The sequence below is a fragment of the Hibiscus syriacus genome, unplaced genomic scaffold (assembly GCF_006381635.1).
Source record: "Hibiscus syriacus cultivar Baekdansim isolate YM2019G1 unplaced genomic scaffold, ASM638163v2 tig00116944_pilon, whole genome shotgun sequence".
Classification (NCBI taxonomy): domain Eukaryota; kingdom Viridiplantae; phylum Streptophyta; class Magnoliopsida; order Malvales; family Malvaceae; genus Hibiscus; species Hibiscus syriacus.
In genome coordinates this window covers 1,676,968-1,684,752 of record NW_024063479.1, presented here as the reverse complement: position 1 = coordinate 1,684,752, position 7,785 = coordinate 1,676,968, and the positions used below count along the sequence as shown (strand labels likewise).

The window sequence follows — 7,785 nt, the reverse complement described above, 5'->3', positions numbered from 1 at the left end:
GTCTGCATGCTGGGAAAAGCCTCAAATATCCAAATCTACAAACAATATAATACACAAACAATAGTAATTGTTAAACAATTAATTATAATTTTGGAAATATTATATAGAAATTCTTACCTTAAAGGCCCAAATAAAGCCTGCCAAAGTGTATTTGGAACTATGGCCACGCAAACTTTTTCTGTCCTCAAAGGCAGATGACAACTTTTTCCAGGTAGCTTTCCATAGATATGAACCCCACGGAAACATGTTCCATGCATTTAGGTCATCTACCAATAATATTAGGCCCTCAGAAATAGGTTGTCTGGCCTCTTTGCCTAAAAAGTCAGCATGTAAAAGTAATAAATGGCTTACTCGGACAACATCGTGGTCATCCATCCGAGTAAAACCATCTTTAACAAATAATCTTTTCAAGTCGTCGACGTGTAAACTCGGCTTCGCCTTTGCCAGCTCAGGAAAAACCCGAGATAACCATAATGGCGGGCGATATGCTAGTGTATCGACCTACATCATCGTGTCTGAAGCGTAGACCATGATTAAGCAAAACTCCCCCCGCCCAAAACAAGTATACGTCGGGAGGAAAATGAAACCATATCTCTTCATCACCACGTTGTATCCTCGGGTAGATCGTTAGTCATGGTCTGAAGAATCAAATGGGTCAACATAGCATCTCCACTTGGATGTTGTACTTTCAGCCATAGCCCGAAGCAAGTATCCTCAAACAATTTTCTTTGTAAAGGTGTAAGCGTCGACGCAATTATAGTGGCTAGGCTTAATTTATTCCTTAAGGTCAATGAAGCCGAAAATTTTTTATACAAAAATAATAAACATATCAAGTTAGATATACCAAAAACTACAAATTATACACTATAAATAGACATGATATTAAATAGTAAAACAAGCCAAATATGTTTTCAACTTGCACGGTATTCACCCAAGTCATTATTCTATCATAGTTCACAAATGCATCAGATAACATTCGAGAAGTAACACTTATATAAACATTTAAAAGGACAACATAGGTTTAGTGCAGGTTCAAGGACAACATAAAGAGTAGTAGTTTATTCTTGAAACTTAAATTCGCAACACTGTGAAGTTAGTATTTGTCTTTAGTTTTTGGTTGAAGTAATGCAATTCATTCAAGTTTCAATTTGCAGAAGAATAATAGTTTCAAATAGTATTCTGCAAATTGAAACTTTAATGAATTGCATTACTTCAACCAAAAGACAAATACTAACTTCACAGGGTTAAAGACTAAACAGTTTAGCAGTATTGACAACAACGAAATGAATTTACTAAGCAATCTAAGTAAAATGATTAATCTATTATTGAAATTACTAATAAATTTATCATCAATTTAAATATGAAAAATATAATAATAATACAAAAATTTCAAAAAAATAATTAAAAACTAACCCTCGGTGGTTGATTTTCCATTTCTGACCGTGAAGTTGTGAGGGTTGGCTCTGAGATTGAGATATACGGATTTCGCCGGAGATGGGGACGTGTCGTCGTAGAGAGTGAGATGAGATGAGTCTGAGTTGTGATTTAGGGTTTTAGGTTATGATTTTGATTATACTGTTTACATTTGTGTTGTGAAATTAATATTGTGTTTCGAATTCGAAAAAAAAATTCACGTTGCGAAAATAAACGGGCTTTGCGAATTTGGAAAATCGCAATATGATTTACAAATTCGCGTTGCGAATTTAAAAACAAGTTCGCGTTACGAATTTGTTGATCATTTTCGTAAATTTTAAAAAAATTAATTAAAATTATATATTATAATATATTTTCCATCACTGTCGTTCGCTGACAGTGCTATTATCACACATTCGTCCAGTTTTTTAACTTACTCTCTCTATTTGACGCCACGTGTCACCATGCATTTTTCATTGGCTATTCCAAAAATTGTTCGCGCCTGGCGAGACTAAACAAAGCCACTATAATTATCCAAAAAAAAAAACAGAGCCACTACTCTCGCGAGTAAATTTAAAACTGTACTCGCTACTACATGCAGCTAAGCTTTTTGCTGAATATATGCTATCACTGCCCAATGCCATGGCCGAAGTCCGATTCCTCCGGTGACGTTGCATGACAAAACAAAATGGAATAATATTTAGAGTAAGTTCTTACAATTTGGTCCCTGCGTTATCTGATCCAAAACTTTATAACTTTTATGGTCTATGAACTTTCCTTTTTAATCCATTTAGTGACTTTATATAAGAGATTATAAGTGATGATGGTACAATCTCATAGTGTCATGTTCTGAGACTAACAAGATTTCTGAATTCCAAAAATAATAATAATATTATACTTACTCTTCTAAAATAATGAATTACGATTAATCATTCTGTAAATTCTAATGTTATAAGTTAATATAATAATAAAATCATATTTTAACTTTCCAAAATTATAATTTATATCTGAACTCCCAAAATATTAGAAATTCGAGTTCAAGAATTAAATTGATAAAATTGTTCGGCTAAAAATATTAAGGATCAAATTAAGAAAATTTGCTAAACTCGGGGACTAAATATTGTTTTATCCAGAATATAGTATAATATTGTTATTTTTGGAACGATAAATTATATTAAACAATAAACTTGCTTTCACTCTCCTAGAAAAGAAAACAGGTCTCGCTACTCGCCTCTGCTTTCTATTTCTCGCTAGGAAACTCCGTGAAAATGAACATCAAAACTCTGTTTTTTTATATCTAAAACTTCCCATTAATCCAACCTTGGTCTTTCTGCTTGTTGCTCTCATCTCCCATTTCCAAATCGAAAAAGGGATTTTTTTTAGTGAAAATCCGACCAGTAATGGAGAAAAAGCAAGGATTTTTCTCAGCTCTCAAAGAAAAGTGATTCGCGGGCTGTCGCCTTCCCGCTCTCGTCCACCACCCGGCGAGAGCTCGTTCGCCTATGTCCGGTCTATTGCGGAGAAAGAAAACCAACGGCAATGGTGGTGGTGGCAGCGGTGGTTACGTGGCGCAACCGGAGCCATTGATCTCGAGATCCGGGTTTAAGGCTGGTCGGAGAAGCGTTGGCTCCGCTGATGGAAGGCCCCGATCCAGACGGAGGAAGTTGGGGACTCGAAGCGGGTCGGGTCGGTGCTAGGACAATGGGTCAAGGGACAGTTATCGAGGACACCTTCCGTTGCTTCGATGAGTTATCGGCGTCCGATCTACGGCTGTTGCTGGGTGTCATGGCGCCGTTGGCTCCGATTCATGTTGGCTTCACCGATCCTTTGCCTCATTTGAGCATCAAGACACTCCCATTGTTAGTCTCCCCCCTCTTTAATTATTTGATTTAAGCTTTCTGTTTGGATAGCAAGAAAATTTATGGTTAAATTTTCTTGGGATTCTAATAGATAGTGTTTATCTTTTAACTGTTGAAATGCTGTGACTTACTCTGGTGTTTACTGTTATGTTTTTTTTTCCTTTAGGAAACTTCCTCTGCTCAGTACATATTGCAGCAGTATACGGCTGCTTCCGGTGGACTGAAGCAGCAAAACTCGATTCGGAACGCTTACGCCATGGGGAAGCTTAAAATGGTGGCTTCCGAGTACGAGACTGCCTCGACCGCCGCGAGGACGGTCAAGAATCGTAATGGCTCCCGAACCGCCGAGTCTGGTGGCTTCGTGCTCTGGCAAATGAATCCGGACATGTGGTATGTCGAGCTTGCGGTCGGGACAGCACGGTTCGTGCTGGATGTAACGGGAAGCTGGTGTGGAGGCACACACCTTGGCTCGGTAGTCACGCCGCGAAGGGGCCTGTTCGACCGTTGCGTCGGGCACTTCAGGTGAGTTTCCGATATTGATTGTGTTATGCGTCTGCGTCTCGAATTTCATTGTTTTCTAACAATGCGTTTGGTGTTAGGGGCTTGATCCGAGAACTACAGCTAGTATGTTTGCTGATGCAAGGTGCATAGGAGAGAAAAAAATCGATGGTGAAGATTGCTTCATTCTCAAGCTTTGTACCGACCCGCAGACGCTGAAGGCGAGGAGCGAAGGCCCTGCCGAGATCATTAGGCATGTCTTATTCGGTTACTTCAGTCAGAAAACCGGACTTCTTGTTCACATTGAAGATTCACATCTGACTCGCATCCAATCCAATGTGATGCTGTTTATTGGGAAACCACAATCAATTCGTATCTCGATGATTACGACCCGTAGAAGGTATCATGATAGCGCATTCCGGCGTTCCGTCGTTACACTTTTCAGGTTTGGGGATGTTGCGATGAGCCATACAAAAACAAAGATGGAAGAGCATGGACCATCGATGAGGTTGCCTTCAACGTACCGGGCCTTTCTATCGATTGCTTCATCCCTCCGGCGATTTGAGGTCTGGATCCATTGGTGAAACCCGCGAACTCCAACAGGATGAAAAGGGAAAGAACGATCGCATTAGCAGCGCAACGTGCCAGCTTGCCGCCTTAGAACGACGGCAAGACAGCAATGCTAGAAACAAGATTTGAAGATGGAAGCCTAATGAAAATCTGGAAATCACGTACTGGCAAATTGTTCATATCGGTAACAAGTGCAGTTTGACTAACTTCTAATAGAAAGCCATTTTTTCAATCTTTATCCTCGATGCAGAGTCCGACAATTGAGTCGGAGCTCGGTTATCCAGTTCGGGATAGAGCTAATGGAGGTTAGTTTTTTAGGTTACCTTCCTTTATATAGTTCACACTAACTCCAGTGGTGTTACATTGTGGCAAATTTAACAGTCATTTGTGCTTCCATTGTGAGACTTACAACCTGAGTTCATGTTGGCTGCTCTGAAGCAAAATGTAACAGAATGTTCTTCGATTAATGTAATGATATTATTTAATTGTTACAAAATGATTATTAAGTTATATCAAAATTATAAAATATCATTAATTTATCGGACTACTACATTATTAATGTCGCAATGACTATTTTGTTATAGTTGGATAAATTTATAAATATTTTGTTATCTTTAAAATTCAATAATCAAAAGATCATTTGAATATGGTTCAGTGACCTTTGTTGCATTTTACCCTATTTTCACTATTTATACACTTTGACTTCAATCTTATTTTATGTATTTGGTTCTCTACCAAAAGTCTGTCCTACAGATTTTATGTATTGGGTTCTCTTACTTTTGATCAAGAATGATCTAGATTAATCAAGATGAAAATTTGAAATTGAGAGTAAAAAAATGAGTAAGTAGATCTTATATATCAAAATATGTATTATATACGGATTTCGAACATAAAATAAACAAATAAATTATTGAGAAATTTTAAGAATAAAATCTAAATGAGTGTGTTAACTCTAATTTAATATTAAATTCACAAGGGAAAAATGAGAATCCTAACCATTTCCTTTGACCTTTTCTGGCTCTCTCGTGTGTCTGAAATTTAGTTTATGTGAGAAATAGTGTCGGCAAAGGAATTTTTCTATTTACGACAACGAAATAACCCACATTAATGACACTGCTGAAATTAGTTGACTTCTTTTTTAATTAATTATTTTTTATTTGTGTTGATGTATAATCAGAGTGGTAATTGTGAATATATGTACTTGTTCGTTCAATCTAATTGGATAAAAAATTGTAATTATAGTAATTGGAGGAATCTAAATTGAGATCAAAGAGGAAGAAGATAATTTTAATTAGAAAAATATCCATCGGCAGATTAATTGGAAATGCCACAAAATTTATGTAATACCCTAAATTTTGACTAGTGTCCACAATGTAATTTATGTACTCCGGCTCCGTAAATGAATAGCTTACCCCCAAGAATGATATTTTCGTGAGAGTCAGATTTTTTGTAAGGATTTTATATTAAAAGTATAAAGCGATAAATTTCGGGAAAAATTCAGATAATCGGATCGAATCGAATTTTCAGGAAATTTTGAAGGATGATGAAGCAAGTTTAAAAATTTCATTTCGATGACTTAAATTTGTAGGATTTAATATAAATCGTTGGATTTAAGATAGATTTCTGTAATCAATTTGGATCGTTGGATGAAAAATGGTTAGAATGTAATTGAAGGGCAAAGTTGGTAACTACTAACTCATTGGTTTATTTTTTACCATTAGATGAACAAATTGACATGTGGCGAGTTATTGACCTTGGATTTCAAGGGTAAAATGGTCATTTTGCAATAAATGAATTTTTAATTAATTTTTAACATTAAAAAGTATGCTTAGATTTTTATTAGTAAAATTCTCGAAACTTGTTCATCTTTTATGCCTTTCGCCGTGAGCTACGTCTAAATCTAAGGTAAGGAGAAACTTTCTTGTTGATTTTCAAGCAAATTTCTTAGGAATTTGGATGAAGACATGAAATAGAAAATTGTTCTACATGAAATTCTCTATCATTTGGTGTCATTAGTTCATGTTTTCCATGCTTATAACATTGGATTATTGAATTTGATGGATGAAGGGGATATTAGGTTTTGATGAACTAAGGTTTGATTATGGTATACTTGATGTTGGAGAATCATTTTCATGCTTTTTTTATGATTGAAACTACATGAAATTTCATGTAGTAATAATCGACCATTAAGGTTTATTTAGGAATAAATTTTTGAATTGAAATTGATAAGGATTTGATTGTAGATGAATGGAAATGATATTTGGAAGTTGAATTCATGCTTGAATCAAGTTGAAAAGTTGATCTTAGGTGACCCTTCATATTCGACCATAGGGGAAATAACTGGAAAAAAAATATTTGAGGTTAGATATGATGACTGGATGGTTTAGCAAGCTTTAGAAAGTTTCTTGGATCAATTTGGAAACTTATGAAGGTTTAAGAACCAAATTGTAAGAAAAGAAGAAGTAAGGGATTAAAATGGAAATTAGCATGAAGTTGAAGTGTAATGTTTAAATGTGTGATTATAATGTTGGAATTTAATTGTTGGATGCTTGGAATTAAAGATTTATGTGGCAATGAACCATTTTGAAATAAATTGGAAATTTTGAGATGAATTTTTAAAGAATTCATTTTAATGGTCTAATGCTGGAATGTTTGGGATTGATTTGAATAAAGTAAAAATGATGAAGGATCAAGATGCAAGTAATAAGTATTGATGAAGAAATTAAGGACGCAAAATAATGAAAACAATTTAGATTTTTGAATCTAGCAGCAAGTTTGAAAAATCACCAAAAATTTTATGAAAATGATTAATAGATTTTTATATTGTTGTGTTCATATACCAGTATAGTTTTGTTTAAAACAAACGAAATCGATTTCAAATTTATAATGAAATATATGAATTTTTGATTGATGATAGGTCAGAAAACAGAACAACAGATTCTGCTCAAAACAGATTCTGAAAATTGGATTAGAAAATTCACTATAAATTGTAAAAGTTGAATTAGAAGGAGTACTTTATATGGTTAGATTCGTATTCGAGTATAGTTTCCAATGAAAGAAACAAAATTAAATTCCAGTGTGTATAACAATACATAATAATGATTCTTTGAAGGTAGTGCAAGTTGTCAGAATATGAAAATTTTAGGATTGAAGCATAAATGGATTTAGAATCAAATAAGTATCATAGAATTTTATGAATTTTATTATAATATGTTATTATGATACTAATCTATATTTTAAAATTTGTATGTGATAGATAAATATGATGTGTAGATCATAATAAAAAGTAAGTTCAAAGCGATTCAAAATCAAAGGAAAAAGTTCAAGAGTAATGAAATATCGGTAGTAGGATTTCAAGTGAGGCATATTCAGGTGAGTGTATTTCTACCTTATTTATATGTGTTGTTGTGTTATACAGTACCTGTACATTCTACGTGACACTTTA

The 7,785-nt window shown here is 34.7% G+C and overlaps 1 pseudogene; it reads left to right on the top strand.

The window, feature by feature from the left end:
• The first annotated feature begins 2,631 nt into the window (after positions 1-2,631).
• LOC120188400 lies at positions 2,632-4,570 on the top strand (annotated as a pseudogene).
• Positions 4,571-7,785: the final 3,215 nt, after the last annotated feature.